This window comes from Diceros bicornis, chromosome 27 (assembly GCF_020826845.1).
Source record: "Diceros bicornis minor isolate mBicDic1 chromosome 27, mDicBic1.mat.cur, whole genome shotgun sequence".
Taxonomy (NCBI): Eukaryota; Metazoa; Chordata; class Mammalia; order Perissodactyla; family Rhinocerotidae; genus Diceros; species Diceros bicornis.
The window spans coordinates 38,348,936-38,376,103 of NC_080766.1; the positions used below are offsets into that span (position 1 = coordinate 38,348,936).

Sequence of the window (27,168 nt, forward strand, 5' to 3'; positions counted from 1 at the left end):
TGGCTGCAAGAAACTGCTTGGTGTAAGACGGACACACAACTGCATTCCAGAAAGAAGCTCACTGCCTCCATTTCCGGAGACTGACACGCCCCTTAGACTTCTGCTACAAGGATGGCATCCTTACCATTTCTCATAAAAGTGCCGGACTCTGGGCACAGATGCTGGAAACCAGATCCCCACATGGAACCTCAATCCCAGGTTCCATGATCCAGAAGAACCCCATTTTACCCATGTCTACCCAACTTCTTTAGGTTTTTTCAGGCAAAACAGAGGCTATAGGAAAAATCAACCTGGCCATAAGGAGATTGAGCCAAAAACACAGTTTCCCTCTGTGACATTTTGCTTATGTGTATTTGATATATGTATCGTCTGTATGGGTTCACCCTGATTTGCCCCGGGGAAGCAGGATTTTTGTTAATATTCATCTGGAGTGTGGAGAGGGAAGACCTTGAAAGAACATGGGGTAAAGGAGAGCTTGTCAGAAAAGATAATCTAGTTATTTATTTATAGTTTATTTAGACAAAGGGACCTTAAAACAGGCTTTGATAAGAGCGACCAAGGTTTCTTCAAAGATTAACTGGCATTCTTTAAAAGGGCATTAGTTTTCTTTTATACAGGTGTTTGCAGAGCTCAGGACTGGGTATTCCATTAGAATCGCTTGCTGGTCTGTAGATTTCCTTAAGACATACTACTGACTTCATGGACTCCTTTCTTAGATTCCTTCTCTCTCTTTCTCTCTCTCTCTCTGTTTCTCCCTCTCTCTCTCTCTCTCTCTCTCACTTTCTCTCCCTCCCTCTCTGCTTCCCTGTCCCTCCTTCTCTCTGCCCAATCTCTCCCAATCTCTTTCTTTCTCTCTTCAGTTCCTTCAGGTAAATCCCACTCAAACTTGTACCGACTTGTTTTTGACTGACAGCGAGCAGCGAAGAGAGTTTGCTTCGTTTTGAGAGAACCTAAACACGTCTCTTTCCCAAGACAACCTGCATCGACTGATCACTTCTTGCCTTGTCATAACTTCCCATCTAGCCAGGAGTCTGCATTCATCCGTCTCTGCAGGTAAGAGGGACGCGCTTCTGTTAATACTGGAGCACGCAGCATGCTGGAGATATTTCTGAAAAACTTTACTTCTAAAGGTAATGAAAAAGTTGCGATTCTTTTAGAACTTACTTAAATCATTCAAGACATCCAAGCTTATCTGAGGGAATTTACAAGTGCTGTTTGCATGTGGAAAACGGGTTTTTACTTAATGATGGGGCAAAAAAAAAGTGCTTTATTCTTGCCTGTGAAACAATCTCCAGATGTTGTCTTGTTTGCTGTGGATATAAGTGATCTAGATCTGGGGAGAAGAATTACTCCAACTTCTTTTTCGCAAGTGTTTTTCTCTCATAGTATTTGTTAGAGCAAGTTTGTTATCGATTTTCTCCGATTATATATATTCTTTGGGTCGTTCTCAGGCAGTTATTTTTCTTTGTTGGTGGAGAAATCAGCTTAGGTTGCTGTAAGGCGAAACCTCACCGGAATATTTTAAAATCTGCTACCTAGCCTTATGAGAAAAAAAGTGACGTAAGTTTCCGTGGTAGGTATAAAGAATGTAAACAATTCTGACTTTGGAAACATTATGAATCTTGTTCACGACCCGTAGATAATGCGTTTTATAATCTGTGTATAATTTTGTGTGAGTTGAGACTATTCTCAGCTAATAATTGTTACGTTGCGTGAAATTTCCGCATTGCTTCTGTGAAACTAGTTTTTTTATCTCCTGTCTGCACTTCCGCATTTAGTTGCCTGAGGAAATAAGAATTTGTTGTTCCATAGATATTTCTTCACCTCACAATTTCTTTAAGTCACAGGTTCAGAAACTTACAACCAATGGCATATTTAACTTGGGAAAATTAAAGACCAAATTTGTCTCCCTCGATTCGAGCATTTAGATTTATTTCTTCTTATCGGAAAATATCTTAATCTTTTTTTTTTTTACCTAAAGGAAGGATTTTGAAAAAAATTATAAGTGATTCTTAAAGTTCTTTTCTTGAAACTCAGAATCACACTCACATACACACACTCAACTGTTACCCCAGATCAGATCCTATCCTGTTTTGTCCTCTCGTGAATGTTTAAACAAATACGTAATGATCAACAATGGCTGTAGGTGATAAATTATCTCAATTTAAACTTGTCTTAAGAATCAAAAGGAAAGAGTCGAATACAACTAGAATGCACTTTTAAAAACCTTCATTTTATGAAAACCCTAATGTCAGGAGACTTCCAGTTGAACAATTAAACACTTACCTCACACACAGCTCTCCTCCGCACTGTTCTTTCCCTGGGTTTTATTTTTTAGCAGATTTCCTCCTTCTCTAGCTATAAATATAATAAATAGCCGTCCAGGGAGCCACCCAGAAGTCACATGGGGAGTCCACAAAAGGTTGGAGGATGGAAGAGTGGAACCAAATGGCCAGAAGTCGCATCTCAGAAATGCTAATCAAATCACGAAAATGACATTCCTTCACTGAATTCAATAAGTGTATAAGTAGTTTGAGGGTTTTATAGAAATAGACTTAGTTGAATCATGTGATTCTGGTTGCTTAAGGAAAATACAGTTTTAAAGTCCCCCCCGCCCTCTTATCACTCCTTCCTCTCACCAACAGTTGTGGTCATTTTATAGAAAGTGCTATTTCCCCAATTTCCTCTCCTCACACTTAGAACCAGCACAGACAGCCCCTACTTGGGGCGGAAAGAAAGAGAGTGAGACCCCAGGCTTCCCACGCTGGCAGCCCCGGAGAGCCAAGAAAGGCAGGTCTGTTGGCTCCTTCACGCAGGACTCAGCATGCTCTCGCTCTGCCCTTGCGTGGAGGAAAGCTTGAAAGGGCTGCACTTTCTTGTTTTGGGGTGTGTGTGTGTATAATTATACACCTGAATGGCAGCGACATGCTTGGTACAAGAAAAACCAACAATATATAGCTTGAGGCACTGAACAGAGGCAAACTTTTTCAGACTTAATCAGTGAAAGTCAAATACTTGAAATATCCTTTCCTGCCGCACCCCCTCTCATCTGTCAGAGACACGAAGCAGCCCACTGACTTCCTTGCATACACTGAGTTCAGAGCTGTCTGTAGAGTGTATTTACCTAGTGAATGCATCAGAATCTTAGAACCAACATCACAGTCCAGAGAATAAGCTGTGAGCATTGGCCGGCTGCAGATGACTAGCCCCTGGGACGATTGTTTAAAGCATATATACCTCCCTAATCGTTTCCTTCAGTCTTTAATGTATAAGTACTTTAGCTGCCATCTTTTCTCCTGCAACAATGCAAGCCCTTCACACTGGAGTAAATGGGGTATCTCCAAATGTGTTGTTTTATTTCTTCTTTCAAGTAAAAATAACTCTAGTCCAAAATAATCAGGAAGCTAGGGTGAGAGATAATGTTAGATTTTGTGCTTGCAAAAAAGTATTTGTTGCTTATTAATGGGTAAATGCAAGAGGCATATCAGACAGAGGTTATTATCCATCCTTCTCTCTCTCCTGCCCTTCACCTTCATCTCATACAACCACCTTGGAAGTGGGGCTTCTTGTGCAGTCAGAGGGTGGGGTGTGGCCGGGCTGGGTACTGGGGTAGCAGAGGAGCAAAGTGAACCAAGGCGGCCTTTCTCTGTGCCCCCCAAGGATGCAGTGCCCCGGAAAGGGTCAGATCTGACCCAACACACCTGGCTCTTCACTGCTGCTCAGGTAGCTTCCTGGCGCCAGTTTTACAGACAGGTAAAGGAGCCGTGTGGCCAGAAGTGCCAACCCCTCCCTCTCCTAAAAGAACTAAGGGAAGCCTGCTTCCCTACCTTTAAAGGGAGAATTGAGGGCACAGAAGGAGACAAAATGACTTACATTCTTTAAAAAAAGATACTGGGAAAGAAGTTTTATTTGCTAAGTGTTACTCTGTCAAGACGAAAGAAAAAAAATGAGCAAATAGACGTTCCTGATAAAGACAAGGCAAGAAAGTGGAATCTGATGAATGTTGCCCCCTCTGCAAAATGCTCTCTGGGATAATGCACAGGGTGATGTGGGCACCCCCTCAGTGTCATGCGGCTGGAGTCCACATGAAATTCTTACCCTATTCCCAGGACTTTTTAGCCCAAAATGTTTCTGTTCTTTTCGTAAGGAAAGGTCCAGAGCTCATGAGGAGTCTGTGTACCTGCATTCCCTTCAGTGGGCATCATGCCTTAACAGGTGATGAGATCAATAACCCGTAGTCACTGTAATCCACTTTGACTCTAGAAGTTCACATGTGGCCTAATTCCAGAATAGTCTGTGCTTCTAGACCTAAAATTCTATTGCACAAAATTCCAGATATTTTAATCATGATACAAAGATGAATCAGGATTATGTGATCATGCTCACAGTATCAGAAGATACAACAGGACGAGGCATTGATTTTTGGTACACGTGGCAGGAGGCAATTAAGAGGAAGAGCGTGTTGATGCTACCTGGCGACTGAGGACCTAGAGGAGATGGGAAGAATTAGTAACAGAATAAGCACAGTTCTATTTTGTACTGGACCCTGCGGTTCAAATGCAGAGCAATCTAGATGTGCAGTGATCCACATTAAACAAAGCCAGCAGCCCCTTCCATGGAGTCTGGACAATAGCCACAGGGCTGCATTGGCTACTCATGTCCCCATTCAGGGTTCTGAGCTCAGGGAAATGACATTCTGAGCCTGACCATGTCCTGGGATTACAGACCCGACTAATCCTCAGCGTCAATGTGGGGCCATGGAATACAAAGTGGGTAGCTCAGGGGAGGAAGGCTGTGGTAGGGGATCCAATTCTTAGGGTGTTCTAAGGACCCAGATGGCTGGGTTTGGGTTTCAATCCACATCCTATTTCAGTCAAAGTTGCCCTGGTGTCAGACTGGTAACTGGGAAATTCTTGTATGTTTTCTCCAGTGTCAGCATCAGAAGCTGATCAAGATTTTATGGAGCTTGAAGATTATACAATTTGGGGGCCCTCTTCAAGGAAAGGGAATGCAAAATTATGACTACAAAATTGGGAACGAAGCTTTGGAGAGGGCTGATGCATGTGAGGAGGTCTGAAGCTTGAGTTTCATTAACTTCATGATAAATTCCAGTCTGTGTCATGCATAATAGAAGTTCAGTACTTGTTTCCTGAAGCAGTGGTTGAACTAATTTATGCAAATTTTAGCTGCTGACTGCCCTCTAAATAACCCTAGTAATAATAAGTGAAAATACCAAATAACCACACTTATACATACCTAATGATCAGTGATATATGGAAAATTGATCTGGGTAATATTTAGAACATTTCTCATTTCACATCATGAAAGGTAGATCCTTGCACTGTGGCCGGACCTGTAGGTCATAACTAGGCCCAAGGGCAGGATGCTATCAAAGCTCTGTTTTTCCCACAGCAGAGTATGTGGGTGCTGAAATTAACGGTGCACTTTTTCCATTTGAAAAGCCCCGAGTTAAAACCTGTGAACACCAGGCTAGTGGTGAGCCTAGAACCTAGAATGATATTAACGTCATCAAGAATATGCTTCTCTCTTCTCTTTTTTTTTGTTGCTGAGGAAGGTTCACCCTGAGCCAACATCTGTGCCAATATTCCTCTACTTTGTATGTGGGTCACTGCCACAGCATGGCCACTGATGTGTGGTGTAGTTCTGCGCCTGGGAACCAAACCCAGGCAGCCGAAGCAGAGCATGCCGAACCCAACCACTAGGCCACAGGGCCAGTGTCCCAAGAATATGCTTCTCTTTTAACAAACTTAAGGGTTTGTCCCAGTGAAATATCTGTATGTCTAGCAAGGGATGATCTCTTCTCTTTTGGTTCTATTAATGCCGTTTCCAGTTTGGATAGCAGTTAACAGTGTCATTTCTGGGTATGAATGCTTGCTAAACCCATGCCTACCAGGCCAAATAATTCTCATTCAGTGATGTTTACATCTTCGAATATTTGCAGATTGATATCTTGCTCTGTCCTAGTCCTGTTTGCCAAAGAATGCAAGGTCAGCCGCCCAAGTCTGGCTTTCTTATTTCTTGAATGACCCTTTGGTCTATTCCTACCTTTTAAGAACACACTTGAAAAGTTTATCCTTTGCTTGGAAACATCATGAAACTTGGCATCATTTGTACTCTCCCTAACAATCCCATCCCCATGTAACTGCTAGGAGTTCAAGGAAATATATGAGCCTTGGAGCACCTGGCTCCTTTGTCTAGAATTCTCTAAATGCTAAGGAATGAGAAACTGCCCTGTCTTCTTCATATTTTCAAAAGGCCATGGAAAGAATTTATATATAAACAGATAGTGAGCTACATCAGGTCCAACCATATATATGCAAGTGACAAAGGCAGTGTGGGTGTGTATTTCGCCAGAATATTAATAATGGAACTATGTAGGTATACAGAGAACATTCCAATGTCAACAACATCACAACACAATGGTGCTTTATTTTCAACATCTTGCCTCTTTTAATAAATTTCACATCTATAATTTCCGCCTAAAGTCCAGATTAAAGATTAAATGTCCGGAAAAATTGTCCTCTAAACAGTGTTAAAAGAAAAATTGCTGTCAGGGTGACATGGATCTTAACATCACCTCTTAACAAGAGTTGGGTATTATGTTACATGACTTGATTCTTGTCAACATGAATGCTGTGATCAGCTGACCAAGGAACACTCAGGGTCCCAGCTCCTGGCACCACAACCCAGCAGGCCCCTATAGACAGAAGAGGGACCGGCTTTTCCCGAGTAGGCCAAAGCTGCCTTGGGGAGGTATGGAGAGATGAGGGCTCCGTTCCAGTACCTTCAATCTCCTGGGAATTGAGGAGAAGACCCCTTAGATGCTGACCCTGTGCTTCCTATCTCTGGGTCTGGGGGCAAGAGAGATTCCCCTAGCCAGAAAGTGGGAAGGCTATCCTGAAACACAATCATCAAGTTTGACAGTAAAGCATCCTTTATCCTGGGAGGTTCTGCTGACAAGCAACGAGTCCTGAAGAAGGTTCTGTGTAACTCTCGCCCAGCAAGACATAAGAAGGTCTGTACTCCAACAGGTTTGGGAAATCTGTCATAGTCTGTGTTTCATGTTGAAACTTCACATGATCATTAACATATTAAAACCCTGAGAAGTCCTACAGCAAAGGCATCCTTTAACTTTGAATCCCAAGTTGTACAACCATTTTGGACTACAAAACTGTCTCCCACCTCCTCCTACCTCCTTAAAATTATTATTTGTTCCTTTCACTGTTATTTCATGCAAGCTCATTAGGGACACTTTTACACACTATGATTGGTGTGGGTGGCAAGCTGTGTGGTGCTCCAAGAAAGAACATGTTGTGATGTTCATGCTCCACTTGGCTGTGAGTCATACCTTTGGAACCTTAGCCATTCCTGCAGGTGACTGGCCAGCCTTTGAGATTACAAAGTGGCCATGGACAGTAGCCCCAAAGAATTTATTTACTTTTTGTCTCTTTGTTTCTTTATGTCCATCTTATTCCCAAGAGAATTTAAGTGAATTTACAAAGACACATCAATATACACTCACATATATACAACATGAATTAAAAGTAGATGGATGGGCTGGCCCCACAGCTTAGCGGATACGTGCGCGCGCTCTGCTACTGGTGGCCCGGGTTTGGATCCCGGGCACGCACCGACACACCGCTTCTCGAGCCATGCTGAGGCCACGACCCACATACAGCAACTAGCAAGATGTGCAACTATGACGTACAGCTATCTACTGAGGCTTTGGGGGAAAAAAAGGAGGAGGATTGGCAACAGATGTTAGCTCAGAGCCAGTCTTCCTCAGCAGAAAGAGGAGGATTAGCATGGATGTTAGCTCAGGGCTGATCTTCCTCACCAAAAAAAAAAAAAGTAAAAAAAAAAGTAGATGGAAAAGAAACATAAGAGTAAGCCTGAAAGAAGTAACTTAATTAAATCATTTACTTATATGAGTTTTATCTATAGTCATGTGCTACGTAACAAAGTTTCAGTCAATGATGGACCACAAATACGATGGTGATCCCATAAGCTTAGTACAATATAGCCTAGGTATATAGTAGGCTATGCCATCTAGGTTTGTGTAAGTACACTCTAGCATGTTCACACAACAAGGAAATCATGTAATGATGCATTTCTCAGAACATATCCCGGTCATTAAGCAATGCAGGACTGTATTTTTAAAAACCAAACTAAATGTGCAGACTCACAGTGACAGAATCTTGTTTGTGACTTCAGAATTAAATGTAAGTTTTAAACATGCTTCGTACTTGAACCTGGGAATCAATTAGGCACTTGTTGAATCTGGTTTTACATGCACCATATTTTATAATCTTTTGATAGACAATGTCCATTCTGTCTCTTGGGATCTTTTTTCTTTTCATCACTATGTCTATAATTTAATTGTCCATTAAGTGAGGTTATAAACTTTCTCCATTGGTTTAGACTCAGGTCTAGTACCAGCTCCAGGGAACATTGATGCCCCACCACGCCTGGGTTAGGAATCCTCTGTAGATTTCCCTCCCCATCCTGGACGTAGCTGGTTCATCCCCCTTGGCCCTAATTTACAATGGCCTGTCTACTTGTCTCTCTTCCCCATGGGGTTGCAAGCTCAGTGCGAATGGCGATTTTACCTGATTCTTCCTCTGTGCTCCTAGAGCTTGGCCTACATAATCTCTCAGGCAATGCCTGTTGAATCAATATGCATTGACACGAAGGCTCAATTTTTGCTATAATTACATCTTCAGTTGAACCATGATTTATATCCATTTTATCTCGCAAACATGCAATACAGAACTTTTTATCTGAAGTGTTTTGAAAATAAATACATGTGAATTTAGAATGCTAACTAGTGCATTATTTCCCTCGGTGAACATTATAAAGTGATAGATTGGCTGCTAGAATTGCTTCAGTGGAGTTATTAAGGACGGAGACGTATTTATATGTGTGAGAAGAAACAGGGCACCATGTACCTACAATATAGTAGCTGTGTAAATCCCATAGAGGGAAACTAAGAAACACACAGAGTATTTTAGAGAGAAGAAGATTGAAATAAAACAGAAAAGTAAAACAGAGCTGGCAGAGTTTGGCGTGAGAGCATAGGCTGAAAGTTTGATCCTGGGGAAGAAAACAAGAGAAAGAAAGGAGAGGATCTTGCAATCCTGGGATGGAAAAGGGTGATTTGATCCATGGCGCAGCCAACTCAGGAGACGAGGAAATTCACATCATTTCAGCCTTCCTTCCATGCTATGTTTAGCTACGGTCTGTGTTAGCATAACTGTGGCAGTAAGGATATTTGGCTCTCAATGTGTTTTAAGTTAAGAGAATTTTCTAAGATTTTCCCATTTTAAAAATGAAATATTGTAGGACTAAAACTTATGAGAGACACTTTTCTGTGATTATAATCAATGCATTTCCTTCCGACTGGGAGCAGCCGATGCCAGTATCTGGTGTTGCAGAGTCTAAGGCTACCCAAGGGTATGTATATTTAAACATAAATTTTATGATTATGGATATTAACTTGTCTAGTCCAATAACCTGTGAATGTTCTCTAAATTATGTTTTTTGTACAGCACTTTATTTAGTTTTTAATATCTGAAGAAGTGGTCTATGACTTACTAGCCCTAGAGTTGGTAGAAAAGTATATTTAATGAGTTTTTAAATCAACTCTCATCAGGATTTTGGATAGTTAGGCTCCAGCCCTCAGTCATCTTCACCCAGCACATGCTTGCTGGCAGCTTGCTCTGCAGGAGGTTGGTGGCCATGCCTCAGAAGATCCAAGTGGAGAAGACTCAGTCCTTGATCTCAAGGAACCTCCAGTCCACTGTTGGGAGGGGATGTAGATGGGAATGGAAGTGGAGAAATAGGAAAAATACTCAAAGCACAAGAATGGCTGGGATGCCAGATAGAACGTGAGAAGAATTACCTGAGGAACCCTGACAAAGGGCCGGGGATAGTCAAAGAAGGACAGGCCAGATCCTTTGGGACAGTCGGGAAAGGCATTGGGGCATTTGAGAGCGCCTTGGAGAGTGAACAGGACTTCAAAGGTCACAGTGAGGAGGAGAAGCCATCAGAGGTCAAGAGAACAGCAGGCACCAAGGTGCACCGGAGGGAAAATGAAGGGAGGACCACCATGTGCACAGGGGTTGAGTCTGCTGTAAAGAAAGAACAGAACAGAGTGATGATGATAATCATGATGATGCTGATGGCCAACACCGCTGAGTGCTCACTAGAGGCCAGATGGTCTAGGTACGTCTTAATCCTCACAACAACCACCTATCCAGTAGGCTTTACTATTAACCTTGTTTTAGAGATGAGGAAAGCAGAGCACAGAGGTTGAGTAACTTGCTTACAGACACAGGCTTCAGAAGGGGTGGGGCTGGGCTTTGAACCGAGGTCATTGGCGTCTAAAGGCCATACCCTTAAGTGCCACCGTGGGAGATGAAACTCAAGGGTAGGTTGGTTGCGGAGAACTGTTTGGGGTTCAGTTTGGTAAGCAATGAGAAGTCACTGAAAGTTTTGGGTTTTTTGGGTTCTGAGCTGCACTTTGGAATATTAGTCTGGCAATGAAGGCCAAGTGACTTATCAGAAGAGTATTTTGAGAGGCTGGGTAAAAGGAATGAAGACCTGGAGTTGAGTGCAGTGGCAGTAGAAAAGGAGAGGGAGACACACATGCAAGATGCATTAAGAAGGTCAAATCTCTGGGCTCGAGTTAGGATAGCAAGGAGTGAAGGATTCTAAAGATAGACAGGTGGGAGAATGAGGATGCCGTTATTTGGAACCAAAAATCGGGATAAGTAACTGGATTTGGGGAGAATAATATGAGTTCTGTTTTGGACAAGGCAGTTCTGAGCAGTTGTCTAGGAGAGGTGTCCCAGGGGATGTTGGAAACCCAGATTGGATCTCAGAGGAGGTGCTGCTGGGGAGCAACAGGTAAAGAAATGGAACTGGGAATGGTCAAGAGGGTAAGGTGGAGGATGCCAAGAGAGAGCGTGAAGAGAAACAAAAGTAGATGAGTGCCAGACCAAGCAGAGAGACGACGAATTATCAGAGAAGCAGATAGAAGACCAGAGTCTTCTCACCCAGCAGCAACCAACAGTAGGAATTTTCTGAAGACACAGTTACTGGGACCACTCTTGACTCATATATCAGAGAAGAGGAGAAACATGTTTGGGAGTTAAAGGGAAGAAGCAGAGGAGAGTCTGAAGCTGCCAGCAAGAAAAGATGGCGGAGGAGGGCTCTGTAGCCCCCTCCCAACTCACACTCCAGATAGAAAATCAAAGGAATTGAGAGACGATTGCATGTCTGGCAAACCAGAGTCCTTAAAGGCGTGAAGGATGGCTACTTGTAAGCCTGTTCGTGGCAAAATTTTCTTTTCTTCTGTTTCCTATTCTAAATATGGCTAACCCATTCCCTTCCCTCCTTAAGCACAATTAGGTTATTCAATAACTTAACATCTACCATGATTTTAAAAATATCTGCTTACCATGGAGGGGTAGCTACATATGTTCCTGAAGGAAGATTCCAGCAACTTAGGCCACTTAGAAACTAGATGAATACCTGGTTTTTGCAAGTACCGTGCTTCGGTTTTCTGAGTAGCTCTAAATAAACTATAAGCTCATTCCTGAATGTGTTTCCAATAAAAGGAGAAAAATAATGCGGTCTCCAAATTTGCTAATTACAGCAATGATTAAAGCAAGACTTTTCAAGTTTACTCTTTCATAAGATCGGTGACCTTTTGATCATGTCAGACCATGATCTGACAAAGATAGTCATAACGATGGAGAGAGAATGAGAGACAATGCCAATTCCCTCAGAACAATTAGTTGCTGCTGGCTTTGAACCTACAGTTTAAAGTTTGTTTTGCTGGGACTATTTTCTGGTTTTTCGGTGCTGTATTGTGATTAAGCAAAACTTCAGCAGAGCTAAAGTGCCGTGTGATAGTAGTTTTGAAAAATACATAGGTGGATTAAAAGAATTGCAGCCTTAATTTTCTTAGCAAATGTCAAATGATTAATAGTTTGGAAACTTCTGGATAGGAGAATATAAACATCTAATAAGAGTTCTTGAAGCCATATAGAAAACAAAAAGATGAGACAGGAGTGGGAAAAGGCCCCTGGCAGGTAATGGTGGAAGCTTGACAAACAGAGTCATTCTCTTAAGAGAGGTGGACTGGCGTCATGAAAAGAGACTTTGGACTTTGGAATCTGACATTCTTGGATGTGAATTCCAGATGCACAAACTCCTAGCCCTAGCACCCTTGGATGAGTACACTGACATTCTGAACCTCAGTGTCTAAGAACATTGCAGAGCATATGGGCAGCAATGAGCAGAGGTTGGTTCCTGCTCTCTCCACTCTAGGTCCCCACATGCCCGCACTGATTCCTCACCATCTCCCCCAACCCAAGGTGAACACAAGGCTTTTCTTTAAGGCAGCTGATGAGAAAGAAATTAGACTTGGAAGTGGAAGCCCTGAATTGGAGCCCTCACTCATGGGCTGCGTGATTCTCTGCAAGTCATCTAACTTAGTTTCTCATCGGTAACTTGGAGAAATACCTACCCACAAGGATAACAGGAGAGGTAAATGAGATGATTTTTGTGAAAGTGTTGTGGAAGCCACTTCTGTCTTCTATGAGTCAATAGAGAACAAATATTCTCAAAATGACCAAAAATGATCCTACTTTCCTCTCTAAGGAACTAATTCCCTTTTTATACAGTTCTGCTTTTTAAAAACTTACTGTATAAAGAAATTAGAAGTCCAGAGTCTAGGTTACTACCGTTACAAAATCTTAAAGCAGTTTCTTAAATTTTTTTCAACTTATAGAAGAAATTATTCCCCTAAAACTACTCAAACATTGATGAACAAGAGTTTGGATTTGGCAGAACCAGTTTACTGGATTTGCCTCTAGAAATCACTACTGTTCTCAATGCAAATTGAATCAGAAATTACCCTTGTAATTATTTTTTTTTTTGAAGTCCTTCAGTCTTTTCTGTTAAAAATACATAGAAGCATTAAAAAGGTAACTTTCTCCTCGGTTTTATAAGGAGAGGAAAGTGACAAAGAGAAAGATTATGAACTTGGCATACAAGTGAACCATGCTCTGGAATTCGGGTGGGTCTAGGAAAAAGTACAGACTTCAGTGGAAAACCTATATGGGTGTGTGAGTAATCCCTGTAAACTATAAATTGGGTACATCCTGCACAGGCTGGTATGGAAAGAAACCACAATGCTCTTCAAAATCAGAGACGAGGGAACAGAGAGTACATTTGGCACCAAGAGAGCATCAGGTGCCCCTGGAAGTTGGGGATGTTGGCCATTAGCAGCAGTCTTCACTGGACCTCTGGAACCTGATTATCATAAGCATCTACCAGGGTATCCTGGAGCTATCTGTTAGACGACCTGCTTGTGGCCAAGTTCTCCATCACCGGACCCCAGTTATCCACGCTCATTTCCCACCTGTCCCCACCAAGGCCCCCTGCTCAGTTACTCCTGGATTCATCCAAACTTGTTGCCTTTGTCTGCGAGGTCTCTTTCCTGAAAGCCACCATTTCTTTCCTTTTCCTGTCAGATCCTCACTATCCATCCTTCAAGACCTTTCAAGGCCCGTTAGGCTCCCCTTCCACATGGAGCCTGACCACTTCTGCACTTACTGACTGTCATTTTCTTGAGGCTGGACCAAACCTAGAATGTGTCTGTGCCACTGAGAACTAACCATAAACTGTGTCCCCATCTGAGCATTTGTTCTGTGCAGGTGCCACCTGTTTCCCCAATCAGATTACAAGCCCTGGACGGCTGAGAGCACCTCACACTTGGCCAAGCAAAAACCCTAGCTACCCTTTGCTGAGTCCCACTTTGCACATTGAGTTGGGTGCATTCAGCTCAGTGTTTGTAATCCTAGGCTAATGCAAGGTGAGCTTTATTATCTCTCCCTTTTTCAAAAGGGGGAAACTGAAAATCAGGGAGATGAAATCACTTGTCCAAAATCACTGGCCCAATTACCTTTCACAAACCTCTCACTTCATCATTGGGATGACCCCATTAGGTAGGCCTTGATGCAAGCTTTCAGACTTTAAGTGACTTGCCCCTCACTGCTGTAAACAGAAGACCTGAGATTTGAACCCAAGTGTGTGTCTTGCTCCAACCCTATACCTTTCCACCATATCAGGTTGTTTCCTTATCTCCAAAATGCTCAAGACAAAGTTGAACATGGAATAATATTAAACAAGTATGTGATGACTCATCTCATTTTGTCAAAACCAAGGGAATATGACAAAAATCTGAAAATTTGACATTAGCAGCAGTATTCTCTCTGTCTCTCTGTCTATATATATAATAAAGTCTTAAAAATAGTATAAATATAAAAAAATTATATATATTTTATTTTTCAATACTTTATTTTTTTAGAGCAGTTCTAGGTTTAAAACAAAATTGAGAGGAAGGTACAGAGATTTCCCATATACCCCCTGCCCACACACATGCAAAGCCTCCCCTGCTATCAATATGACTCACCAGAAAGGGACAATTTTTACCAAGGATCAACCTACATTGACACATCTAATCACCCAAAGTCCATAGTTTCTACTAGGGTTCACCTTGTCCTACATTCTAAGGGTTTGGACAAATGTATAATGGCATGTATCCACCATTCTAATATCGTATAGGGTAGTTTCACTGCCCTAAAAATCCTCTCTGCTTCCCCTATTCATCCCTCTTTCCCCCGTCAATCCCTTGTGACTACTGATCTTTTTCTGTCTCCACAGTTTTGCCTTTTCCAGAATGTCATAGAGTTGGAATCATACAGTATGTAGTCTTTTCAGATTGGCTTCTTCCACTTACCAATATGCATCGAAGTTTCCTCTATGTCTTTTCATGACTTGATAGCTCCTTCTCCGTGTATATTTATGACAGGACCAAGACAAAATTTGGCTCCTTATTCTTTGCTTTATAGTAACAGGCTAAAAAGGTTTATAAGCATGTTAATGTTTAAGGGAGTGTGTAACTCTTTTATCACTTGGGTCACATAAAATTCCATATATGCCAGATGCATCATAAGGAATTTTAAGTGTAACAGATATGTTTACAGCCCAATGTCTCCAACAGTCAAAGATGTCTCTGAGTGGCAACACTGCTCTCAAGTCGTGCAGCCAAGTCTCTCTGGGCACCAGAAAGCACCAGAAGCAGCAGAGTCTTAGTGAATGAACTTCTACCTTTCCAAATCCTCTTAGTGGCAAAACCAGGCTGGGCATCTTCACAGGCAGGTGGTCTTGTAAAACTGTCATACCTGTTTAAATAAGCTCAAGTTTGGAGTCTAGTCTCTCTGTGCTTTTCCTTGAAATTTTACTTCATAGAAAGTTAAGGCTTAAAGGGGTTTCAGAGAAGTCAACGCAACCCTCTCTCCCATTACAAATGAGGAGACTGAGGCCCTCAGGGGACGTGTGACTCGCCCGAGGTTTTGCAGCACATGGAAAAGCTGGTTCTTCTGACAGTGCTTGGGACTCCTCACCGGGTCCCCTCTCATCCCAGGTGGAACCCAAGGAGGAAAAGACGAACCCAAACTCAGAAGGAAGCAAAGAAATTAAACTATCTTAGAGTTTGGAAACGGATGAGCGGAGTGAGTGAAAAGAAATTTAAAAATCAGTTAAATATTTGCAAGTTTTAAAAAGGTATAGGATTCTACTTTTCCAAAACTGTTGACATTCGTCAATAGTTCCTTTCCTGAACTCTCTCATTAATAAGGATGGTCCTACAGGGAAAATCCCTGGGAAATGAGCTGAGTAGCATTTTAGTGTTTTTCTGATCGGAAAGCGGTGAGCCTGTGTGCTATACTGCTTACGCCATATAATCCTCCAACCCCTGGCTGCTGGATCTGGTCATTATTATTCAGTGCAGAGAGTCCATATCCTGTCCAGGGGTCATTATGGGAAGAGACTGCACAGAGAAGAAACATCTATAAAAATACACATGGAGGTTATCGAAAACAAAGGTACATGAGATCCATCCAGTGTCATGGGAAGTTGCTAGCGTATTCCCATTTGTTTATAATAATTATCCACCACAAGGGGCTACTTAGTGGCCTGATAACCTGTGACATAGCGCCACGATCAGGCCCATGATAGAATGTGAAGCCCACTCAGCTTTGAGAACTCCTAAAACATGAGGCTCGACCAGATAATTTTCCAAGGTTCCAGAGCCCTTTGGATAGAATGCAAGAGAGACAAAGAACTTCTGGTGTCCGTTAGCGCCTCTGAAGAGTATGAAAATGCTGTGCTTCCTTCCAGGGCTCTGTGGTAGTTCTGCTTGGCAGTTTTTGTTGTTAAATAGCTTAAAAAAATCTGGAGTGACATTAGATATAAATATCTTATGATGCAAGGGGACTGTCTTTCACCCATAAAAATCAAAGTTCTGTGCTGGAAGCCCTCATGGCTCAAGGTCTCTGACGTTGGAGGTGGATGAGGGATGCTGGGCGGGGGACAGAGGCATCTGCTCCAATGCCCAGCTTCTGCCTCCTGGGGTGGATGGCATGTCCCTGCTCACTCTCTCAGCTGTCACCTGAGCATGTAGCCTGCAGGTTGGGGATTGCACACAGGCCTTTCAGCACCCAAGGCTTCCTCTCTACAGAGCCAGACCCCTTCATCATTTCCCCAGATCTCTGGTATCTTCAGTTGAGCTGCACCCCTGCACCTGGACTCTAGGTAAGACCCCAAGAGATCTTCCCGCTGACCAGCCGGGGTGGTACAGGTGGAAGGGGAAAATAAAACACCCAAACCTCAAAGGACCTGGCAATTTCTGGAAAGTCCAACCAAAGTGATTCTTCTTGACCTCAGGTATAATTTTTTCCCCTACTCTCCACTCTTTTTAATTTCAACTAGTATATATTTTACTTATTTAAAGAAAACTCCCACTTTTGAAAATTCCAGTGCTTAACAATAATTAAGCATGACTCTATGATATTGCAAATAAAATGTAATATTAACTTTGTCAGGAAAACAAGGGATTAACACTTGTACCCTATACTGTAAGAACTGAAACCTCCATTTATTTGCATGAAGAAAGGTCTCGGTGTAAAACTAAAATGTAAGTTAGTTAAGCCAAAGCCTCCTTTCAAGAGTAACACATCAAACATGCTTCTGAAAATAGCAATTAGCTATTAGTTAAGATTAAATTTACAAATAATAACTTGCAGAGTTAGTGCTGAGTTTTGACCCTTACAGACCTTGATTTCAATTCAACCTGTTTGAAAAAGCAGATACTTAGGTTTATTTCTTTTAAGATTAAGTATAGTATTATTTACAAGCCACATTGTGTGTGCAAAGAGATAAGGTTTTTAAAATATTAGGTGATAGTAGCTAGCTGGTAACCTATTTATCTTTACTGATTGTCCACTTCGTTGCATTTAGCTTAGGTTTTCAAGATCTAACCAAGGCCTGGGTAGCTCTTGTTCACATATTAAAGAGGGATAAAAGAGATTCTACATGTATTGCTTTAAATTAATCTTAGCTCTGGGAGATGAGTCATATTTGCATAACTTTATTTAATATCCCTAGCTACTATCATCCTAATATTTGAAAGCTCCTTTTCTTTCTTTCTTTTTATTCTTTTTTGGGAGGGGTATCCTTTAACCAATCTCTCTCTCTTTTCTCCCAATATTCACAAAGCAATTTCCCCAGCTTGCAAATATCAGTACCCATTCATTTCTAATAATTTTCTAGTTGATCCTATGAATGACCTACCAATTACCCTTTCCATTTCCCCAGGACACTTGAGATTCCTCCCACCAGAATTTAGGTCATGTATTTTCACGGGGCAATTTATTTCAAAACCAGGATGGTCCATAAAACTCAGGGCTTTGCAGGTACAGACCTAACAGAGTTGCATTTGCTCTGCAGCTGCATTTTTGAACACTATAGTTAAGCATGAGATGTGAACGCTGAAGAAGCAAATTAACTTTCAGAATTTCACGTGTGCGCTAACATTCACCGTTGACTGTGCCCGAAGAGAACTTTGAGGTCATTTCACCGGACCCTCTCATTTTACAGATGAGGAAAACAGGACTAATTGATAGCTAGTGATACTAAATTATAGCTCTTCTAATGCTAAAGAGCAGAGTTAGTAGGCTTCTTAATGTGCTCAATTACGATATAGATTCCATGAGTAGATGAGGGTGCTGTGACCTTGAGATTTCACATTCTGGGGTTTTCAAACGTTTATGTTTCTAATATGGTATTTGTAATGCTGAGTTCCTGTAAACGTTTACCACCGAGGCCTTGCCAATCCTCAACTCTGGGAAGCCCACCTCTTCCATACTCAGTCAGTGCTCCCAGGCTTCTCAGTATTGACAAAGTCACCATAGGTGTAACTGAAGGTACCAGTTCATGCTTGGGAAACCACAGGGCACTTGCAGATGGTTGGACTCCTTTCTTCATCTCTTATTGCCTCTCCTATATACTTCTCAGGAGCTAGCCCAGGTTTGTTCCATATCCTTCAGCCCTCTTGCTCTTCCAACAAAAGACCATGCCATCATTCCTGGGACTAAGAGCATTTTCCTCCTCTATAACTCAAAATTTTTCTATAACTTTTCTTGTCTTTCTTCCCCTTCCCCACAACTGGTACATAAGCTTCATGAGAACAAGCATCTTGTCTGTACTGACGTATCCCCAGTGCCTACAATAGTCTGAAAAATAGTAGGTGCTCAGTAAATACATGTGCAATGAAAGTAACCTTTCCTCTTTCCCTCCTGTCTTAGGGAAACAGGTGTCCCCCTCCTTTCTAAGACTTACTCCTCCCAGGAGCATCGGTGTCTCCTTGTCCACCCTCAAATCTTTGACCTCTGGGTCATGTACTCTTTCTTGAAATCTTGCCTCCCTAGTTGTCCACTCTGTCCAACCATCTGGCTGTTCTTCCTCCAGCTGCTTTGTTGGAAAGTTCTCTCTCCTTCCCTTCAGTACAGGCAGGCTCCAAGATTCTGCCCTCAGCACCATCTTCTCTTGGCATTTTCTTTTTTTCAGATCTCATTGACTCTTATGTAGTCAACTTCTACTTCTTGTGCAGTGATTCCCAAATCTCCATCTCCAGCTCCAAATTTGTTTCCTGGAGACAGACACCTTGAAGCAAACATGCTCAGAGCCAACCTCAACACGTTGACTTCAACCTCTACTTTTCCTCCTCATCCAAGCACCAAACCCCAGAGTCCTTTCATCTCCTGTTCTCCCATTCCCCACTTCACATCTAATAAATGTGTGAGTTTTACCTGTTGGTAAACCAAGGTGGTGATGCCCCCAAGTTCATGTATTGCTTAGATGAATTCAACAGCCTCCTAAATAATCTTTCTACAGTTACCATCTTGCTAGATGAGGCTGGATTCTTTTTGCCTGTTGAAAGATCAAACTTTGCAGTTTAATCTCCATGGCCTTTTGAAATCTACTGCCAGTATATCTTGCAATACGGCCTCATACTAACTTTCCTCAGGTGCCACAGTGATTCTCCATGGATACACATTAGAAGCAAATGGAGAGCTTTGAAAGAGTACCAAAACTCAGGCTCTTACTCATATGTCCCTTCCTCCCCTCCCCCTAACAAGAGATTCTGATTCAATTGACCTGTAGGGAACCTGAGTTTAAAAATGTGAAATTTAAAAACTTCCCCAGGTGTTTCTTATATGCAAGCATGGTTGAGAATCTGATACACCCTACGATCCTATCAGATGAGCATACTCAGGAAAGGACTTTATCACTGCCCAAACTTTTGCCTGGGCAGTTCCCCTTGCAGCCAATTCTCTTTCCCTTGTTTCCTTTTCCTACAGAAAATGCAGGAAGACTTCTGTGATTCTTCCAGTTGGAAAGAATCAACTCTTTGCCTGGAAATCCTTCGTATGTTCCTATATATTACATTCATTCATGTCAACCAGGAAGACTCTGTATTATTTAAGGACAATGTAAGTGCTAGAATAAAATGAGATCCATGTCTTTACACAGCTTACAGTCTTGTGGCATGAGAGAAACATGTGAACCAATGAATATCATAAGTTTTACGACAGAAACATAGAAGCATCCGTGAGATAGTGTTTAGGCATAAAGGATTCTATTCTGCCTGGTGTAAGAACAATTTATGTATGTCATCTCCTCTATTAGATGGTATACTTTTGAGGGCCAGGATCACGCATCATTCACCTTTATGTATTTCAAAGACCACATTTTTCTTATAATAGTGTTAAATGTTTGCTGAATAAATGAGTGAGTGAATGAGTGAATGAATGATCTATTGGTGATTAAGAGCCGTTGGGGAATAGTGGCATATTCAAGGAAATAGTGCCATATTCAGTACCTGGCTGGGCAGAGGGCTGTCCCACTGAGGTTCAAAGACCCATGTCATCATTTTCAGTCCTAAGCTATGTGTGAGTTTTACAATTTCCCTCAACCATTCATGCCATAGTTTATTTAAAATGGTAATAGGAATAGCATATTAGAAACTAGATCCCATTTCTCATGACTGAGAAAGTGGTAAAGGTCTGTCCGAAATAATACTTAGACCCTTTGATTTTAAGAATCCAATCCTAGAGATCAAATGTGATGTCTTGAAAGCTGATAGGAAGAACTGGGGGAGATTAGAAGAAACATTCGCCCACCCTACAGATCCATGGGCCTTCCCTCCTTCCCTCTTGATCTTATCGTGACCTTCAAGTTAAGTTCTTGGGCCTCGAAAAGATGTTGTGAAAGCTACTAAATGGCCACCGAATGAATGAAGACAAATAGGACCCTGCAATAATTTCCACGCTAATTTTGTGTGTGTGTGTGTCGGGGGAATTAAACAAGTGATGAACCAATGCACATGTGAAAGTAATTGCATCTCCAGTGGAAACCTTTAAGCCTTCAAGCAACTACAGGTGTGATTAATCATACCCTAAGAATTAAACCATTCTCTGGGAGAAAAGCCGTATCTGAATGTCCATGTACTCTTTGAGGACACCAACGAACCACGGCATGAGTCATCAACAGACTGAGCTGAAAGGGTTAGTCCAGCTTCCGGGAACGTCTGAGTCAGGACAGATAAAAGGAAGTGTTACTTAACCCAGAGGATTTCAACACTATGGAAACTCATTTCCCACAGAGGTAGAACAATATGTAAATATAAATCACTTCGAAGAAGCCATTTAGAAAACTTCACATGTAATGACAATTGCCTTGAAACCGCTCATATGTTTTGGGCCATATCTTTGACATTCATTCATTCTTTAATTTATAGATGGATTATTAATCCATTTATTGATTCATTCATTGATTTATTTATAGAGCTACAAGTATGAGTCGTTAAAACTTTTTTTTTGAGCACCTACTATATGCCAGGGACTGTGTTATATGGCCTAATTCCTGTCATCGAAGAGCTCGCCGTCTAGAAGAGGAGAGAGATACATTAAGAGAAAATCATGATACCATGGTGAGTGTGGTGATATTACACTTTATAGTGGTAAAGGAGAGACGAGGTCTTAAATGAACCTGCAGTGGGAGGAGTGAGCCATGGGAAGAGCCATGGGGACAATTGAGGGATCTGGTACTAGGATGGGCTTTCCAGGCAGGGGAGACATGGGAGCAAAGGTGGGTAGGAAGATGTGAGGCAGCGTGCAGTGTGTGAAGAAGTGAAAGCAGCTCATCATTGTTGACGTGTGGACGATGGAGAGGGGAGCATCCAGAGATGCCACCAAAATGGTAGCCAAGGGTATCCCTTAGACGACTTGGACATTGGAGAAATAGTTTAGACTTTATCATGTAAGAAATGAAGAACAATTTGAGGGCTGACACAGGGAACTGACATGGACAAGTTCTCATTTTTGAAAGGTTATATTTGCATTTAGAGAGATCGGCTCTAAAAGGGAGTCAGAGTGGAGAGGGCTCAAGAGGAGGCAACAGACGCAGTGAGCAGGGTGAAGCCATGAAAGGGTAGAGGGGCAGGGGATGGAAACAAGAATTATTAAAGAGATAAAACTGAAGACCCTGTGGCTGTGGTCATAAAGAAAGGGGGAAAGGGAGGCTGACTGTAGCATCTGGCTTGGGTGATCATGGAGCCACTGGTAGAAATAAATAATACAGGGCTAGGATCAGGTTCAGGGTGAGGGTTGCAGGCAGTGTGACACAATGAACTTCCAGGGAACTGACTTTGTAGGCAAGATACAACCCATGTTTTCCATCAGTAACAGTTGTGTGTTATAGGGGACTGAGGCAAAGTGACTTTCCCCCTACTTAGGTCATCAATACAACCAATATGTAGGAACATTCTTTTTGAAACCAAAGCCTGCTTTTCCAAAACTGGAAGATTCCAAACTCCCTTTGATTCCATGCAGTCGTTCATTTATTCATTTATTCAGAAACAGTAAGCCCCTGCTAGAACCTAAATATTGGCATATACAAGATAAGATATGGTAGCTCACATTCCAATGACGGGCGATGGCTTGTGATGGAAAGAACTGGCTTTTAGCCAAACAGACCAAAATATAAATATTGTCACCACTACTGACTAGTTGTGTGACCTTAGGGAAACTAACTTGTCTGAGCCTCCATTTACTTATTTTTACCAGTTACTCTGAAGTTTGGAGTTAAAATAATGAACTGCCAACACAGTCACATGTACATTCTCAACTAATGGTAGTTGTTAGTTTGATAAGTATTATTGTAATTAGATATACACAAGTAAACAAACAACTCCACTACACTGAGATCAATATTCAGGGAGACAGAGCACAGGCGAGTATATGGGGAAAGCACTTAACCTATGAGAACAGGTAGGGAAAGCACGTATCTAGAATGGGCAATGTCTCAAAAGATAGACATGAGAAAGCAGGTGAAGAAAGAGAGAGGGCTTTCCATCAGATGGCCTGGTATGTTTAAAGGCATTGAGTCAATCAATAGAGGACCAACACATTTGTACCACTGCGAGTCATTCAGCAGGTAGCAGGCTGCAGAGTGGCTGGAGCCAAGGCTGAAGGGTAGGTGGGACCAGCTCCTGGAGGGTCTCACATGCCGTGTTCATTAAGTCAGGAGCTGAGGCTTTGTTTTGTAGAAAATGGGGGCCACTGAGCTGGTCAGCTGGGAAGTGGGTTTAGGGAGATCACTGAGGCTGCACTATGGGGATTGCCTTACAGGGAGGATGACTTGAGACAGGGAGCTAATTATGATCCTGCTGCACTCACCAAAGAAAGTATGTGCATCTAAATGAAGACAGTGGTAGGGGGAAGGGAGAGGGGGTTGCAAGGGATATTGAGGTAAACTAGGGGTTTTCAGTATCTTTCAGTGCCTGAGGGTCTGCAAGAGGAGGGGAGCAAAGCTGGGCAGTGGATAATGAAGCTGGGATGTGGACAATCAAATGAGAGACCATAAGCCATTCATTGACTGTTGGCCTGGCAGTAATGAGAGAGACTTGAGATGGAGATGCAAGGTCTGGGCTTCCTGACTGATGAAGGTGGCACCTCAAGCTGTGGGAGTGGAGGCAGCAGTGTGTGTTTAATGAGAAGAAAATAGTTTGGAGTATGGTGCTTTGGGAAAAGTATCACTTAAAGGACTGGCAGAAGAGGAGGAGCCTAAAATGGAACTGAGAAGGAGCTGGAACAATAGGGAGAAATTGAGAGAAGACTGTAACAACAGTCTGAAATGCTATGGAACTGTCAGGTAAGATGAGGAATGAAATGTGCCCACTGCCTTTTAGTGATGCTGATGGAGCGGAGTGGTGGGCAGACTTGTTCCCGGGGGTTTTAAGAGTCATCACTCAACCACCGAGAAAATGGAGGCAAAGTGTCATTTCTTTCCTCCTTAAAGCTCTTCTCCACACCCTTCGATTCTGTTCCCCAAAACTTGGCTTTGTGATGCAAAACATTCTCCTCAGCCAAACTCCTTGTCTCTCTCCACAACCCAAAGATAGGTATTTTTGGCCTTTCTCATTTCATGAGTTTTATTACCAATGATTTAGAGGAAACAGGAGAAGGCAGACAGAACGAACAGGAGGGCATTGCCCAGGTCTTTCAACCAGGCTCCCATTCCCAATTTCACCCACTGAAAATTGGACCTCTTGGCTGAAAATAGGGCCGAAGATAGAACATTAAGAATTGGCCAACTAGGTTTAATTCAGGGGCCAACTCATTTCAAGTGGCCAATGTAGCGGCCCCTTGGAATTTCCTCTTCTGTCCTCTCCATTGTCTTTATTAATCTCGAACATGTGCTCTTAGGTGTTGAGGTGGTTAGAGATTGAGTCCTGTTGGGCTGCATTGTTGGCTTTGTGTGGACTGTGGACCTAGTTTCAGAGGAAACATCTTTCTAATTCAATCTTACATCACTTTTCTTTGACAAGAGTTACACAGTATAGAAGATGTAGATACTTGAAAACTTATTTGCAACCACTGTTACATAGCGCAAATTGGCTCTGAAATTAAGCTTAGGCATATAGTTCCGATTAGATCAAAGTGATCTTTTGAAAATTGTACTAGGACACACAAACATGAATTGCTGGATAGATCTTGTGAATTAAGAGAATCATTTTATTTATCAATAATGTGTGTGTGTGTCTGTGTTAACTCACAAATATTCATGGGGGACTATGTGTGTGTATGTGTTATTTTCCTCCTCTTTGGATAAAGAGCATTGATAACCCACTGACTTCCAACACCAGGGTCCCGTGAGGGGGAGGGTATATGGAGGTAGCTGTTATGAGTCAGAAAGGAAGAGACCAATGACTTAGCGCTCTTCTACTTGACGTTATCATCACAGGAACTTTGATGATCAGAAGTGGTCAAGACCTTGGTTTCCAGCTGTGCTTCCTGTAAAGGAAGTTTCCAGATATAAGCCAAACACTGGAAAAGAATTGCTGACTACAGGACTGTTTTGTAATACTTTACGGCGATTTATAAACAGTGGTTTTTTTTCTTTTTCAATTGAAGTCAGCTAGTGACCTTGAACTTTCTCCTGTAGGTAAAGCCATATGCCCAGCAAGTTCCTCAGAGACCCCTTTCTCAACAGAGTTCTGTGAGAGAAATCAGCCTTCACGGCCCTCATAGCTTCCTTTTCTTGAAATGAGTTACCTTCTCTCCTGTGCTCTAGAGACAGTCACAGTCATCTGTGGGAGATATGAGAAAATAGTCACTGAAACCATCTTCTGTGTTCTGTGCTGTGTAGTCAGATGAGGAACCATGGCTGCAAAAGGTTAGTTGAAACTCCAAGTGTAGCCGCCTCCAGCCTCAGCATCACATCACCTTGGAGCTTGTTAGAAATGCAAATTCTCAGACTTCAGCCCGGACCTTCTGAGTCAGAAATCTGCATTTTAACATGATTGCCACAGAATCCGTCTGCACATGAAAGCTTAATAAACATTGGTCTAAAGCAAGGGATTCAAAAATTGACAATCCCCCTCTACACACATGAACACTTTGGCACATATATGCATGATATATAACTTTTTTGTCCTGTACTATGATCTTATGTGTATTTAAAAATATGCACAAAATATAAACATTTGAGAAGTTGCAGTAGAAGATAAATTTGAACAATTCTATTATTTTCTTGTTGTCCTCTCTTGGATTACTGGATTACAACACATTGAAGACTTCTGTTCTAAGGGAGCAAATAGATTGCTTAAAAGAATCCCAGAACCCTTTATGTATGATGGTCAGTGTGTTGAAGGCCTCATGGAACACAAAACACACTTAGAAAGTAATTCCTTGGGCTAAATTGAATATATGTATGCTGTAGTGCTTATCAATTTCATCAGCTTGAGAAATGTTAAGATTCATTTTCTCCTCAAGGTAGGATATTCCTGGTGCTATGAATCAAAATAGGAAGTCTAGACCTTTATTTCTAGTTCAATCATTCAAGTCAGTGATGTTTTTGGCCCCCACTTTCCCCCAACGTGCCTAGCTTTGGATGGGTATGCTCTTTGACCTATCCCATATCATATCCCATATCTTTAAATGAACTACTAAGTCTGGATGGCTCTCAGTTCATTTGAGTGGCATCTCTGCCCACTCTGTTCCTCCCTCAAACATTAAGTCCCTGTCATGTGACAGGCCTTGTGTTGGCATTAGTGTTAAAAGACGAATTGAACACCCACCGCACAGAGCCTGGTTTAAGAAGAAAGCCAAGCTTTGAAACATCATGACGGCAGCACATAAGTGTTACCGTGAGGTGTGGACAACTTGCAAAAGGCAGAAGAAAGGAGCAAGAAGAACTGTCCCTCGAAGCTGGAGGAGGTGACATTTGAGCTGGTCCTTGAGGATGAGTAGGAGTTTGCCAAACACAGGGCAGAAAAGGAATTTGGGATAAAGGGACCTGCCTGAGCAAAGGCATTGGGCAGGAAACCTGCTAGATCAGCATTCCTCTTGGGTGAAGTGCAAACATTTTTAACTCAGTCAATTAAATGCAGCCTGAAGTTGACACGAAACAATAACCCAGAACGCTTACTGAACACTAGGTTCTTGGATTCGTACACTCGAAACGCTCTGAGAGTAGATTATTTCATAAGGTTTGGCCACGGCAGTATGTGGAAAGTTTCTCAGTAGAGCACAGTAAGTACATCTCATTTACAGTAAAATCTGGAATGTTTGGGAATGGTCTGTGCTAGAGAAATTGAATTTTCAGGTTAACTGCATAAAAATGGAAAGTCTGGTTCAAAAACCTTCTTAATTTCATTTTCCTTTGAAGAAATAACTGCTGTTAACATTTTAGAGGCATTTCATTTTAATCTTACCTAGAGAGAGAAAAACAGAGCGATTACACTGTATTTCAGCTTTATCAAATGCCCTTTTTTAATTTAACAGGTTTAGCATTTTGCCATGATTTTTAAAGACTATGTAACATTTCAGCTTATAAATATTTTATGAATTTAAAGTTATTTCTGTATTATTGGTGATCCAGGCTGTTTTGAATTTTTTAATATTATAACGAAGGTAGAGAACACTCTTGTACAGAATCCGGATGCATACTTCTTATTAATTCTTAGATGTAAATTTACTGGGTCAAAGAATGTAAATAAATAGTTTTAAACTTTGGCTATACATTGTCAAATTGCCGCCAAAAAAAGCTATGCCAAATTACTCCATCAGAAGCCACGTACGAAACCATTCATCTCTGCGTGCTTGTCCATAGGGAATGCTGACGTGTCCTTTAAAATCTTTGGTGATTTGATCAGCAAAAAGCTGTGTT

The 27,168-nt window shown here is 41.9% G+C and overlaps 1 protein-coding gene across 4 annotated transcripts in view; it reads left to right on the forward strand.

Annotated features, from left to right (window-relative positions):
- The first annotated feature begins 809 nt into the window (after positions 1-809).
- The window catches only part of KCNJ15 (potassium inwardly rectifying channel subfamily J member 15), a 43,188-nt gene continuing 16,829 nt past the window's right edge, over positions 810-27,168 (forward strand). The window contains exon 1 of one of the 4 annotated variants that reach the window (XM_058523104.1): positions 810-1,130. The gene's annotated coding sequence lies outside the window, so the exon portion shown is untranslated. Of the gene's footprint in view, positions 1,131-21,060; positions 21,428-27,168 lie in introns of those variants that run through there. The other 3 variants (XM_058523105.1, XM_058523106.1, XM_058523102.1) reach the window with 3 other exon arrangements.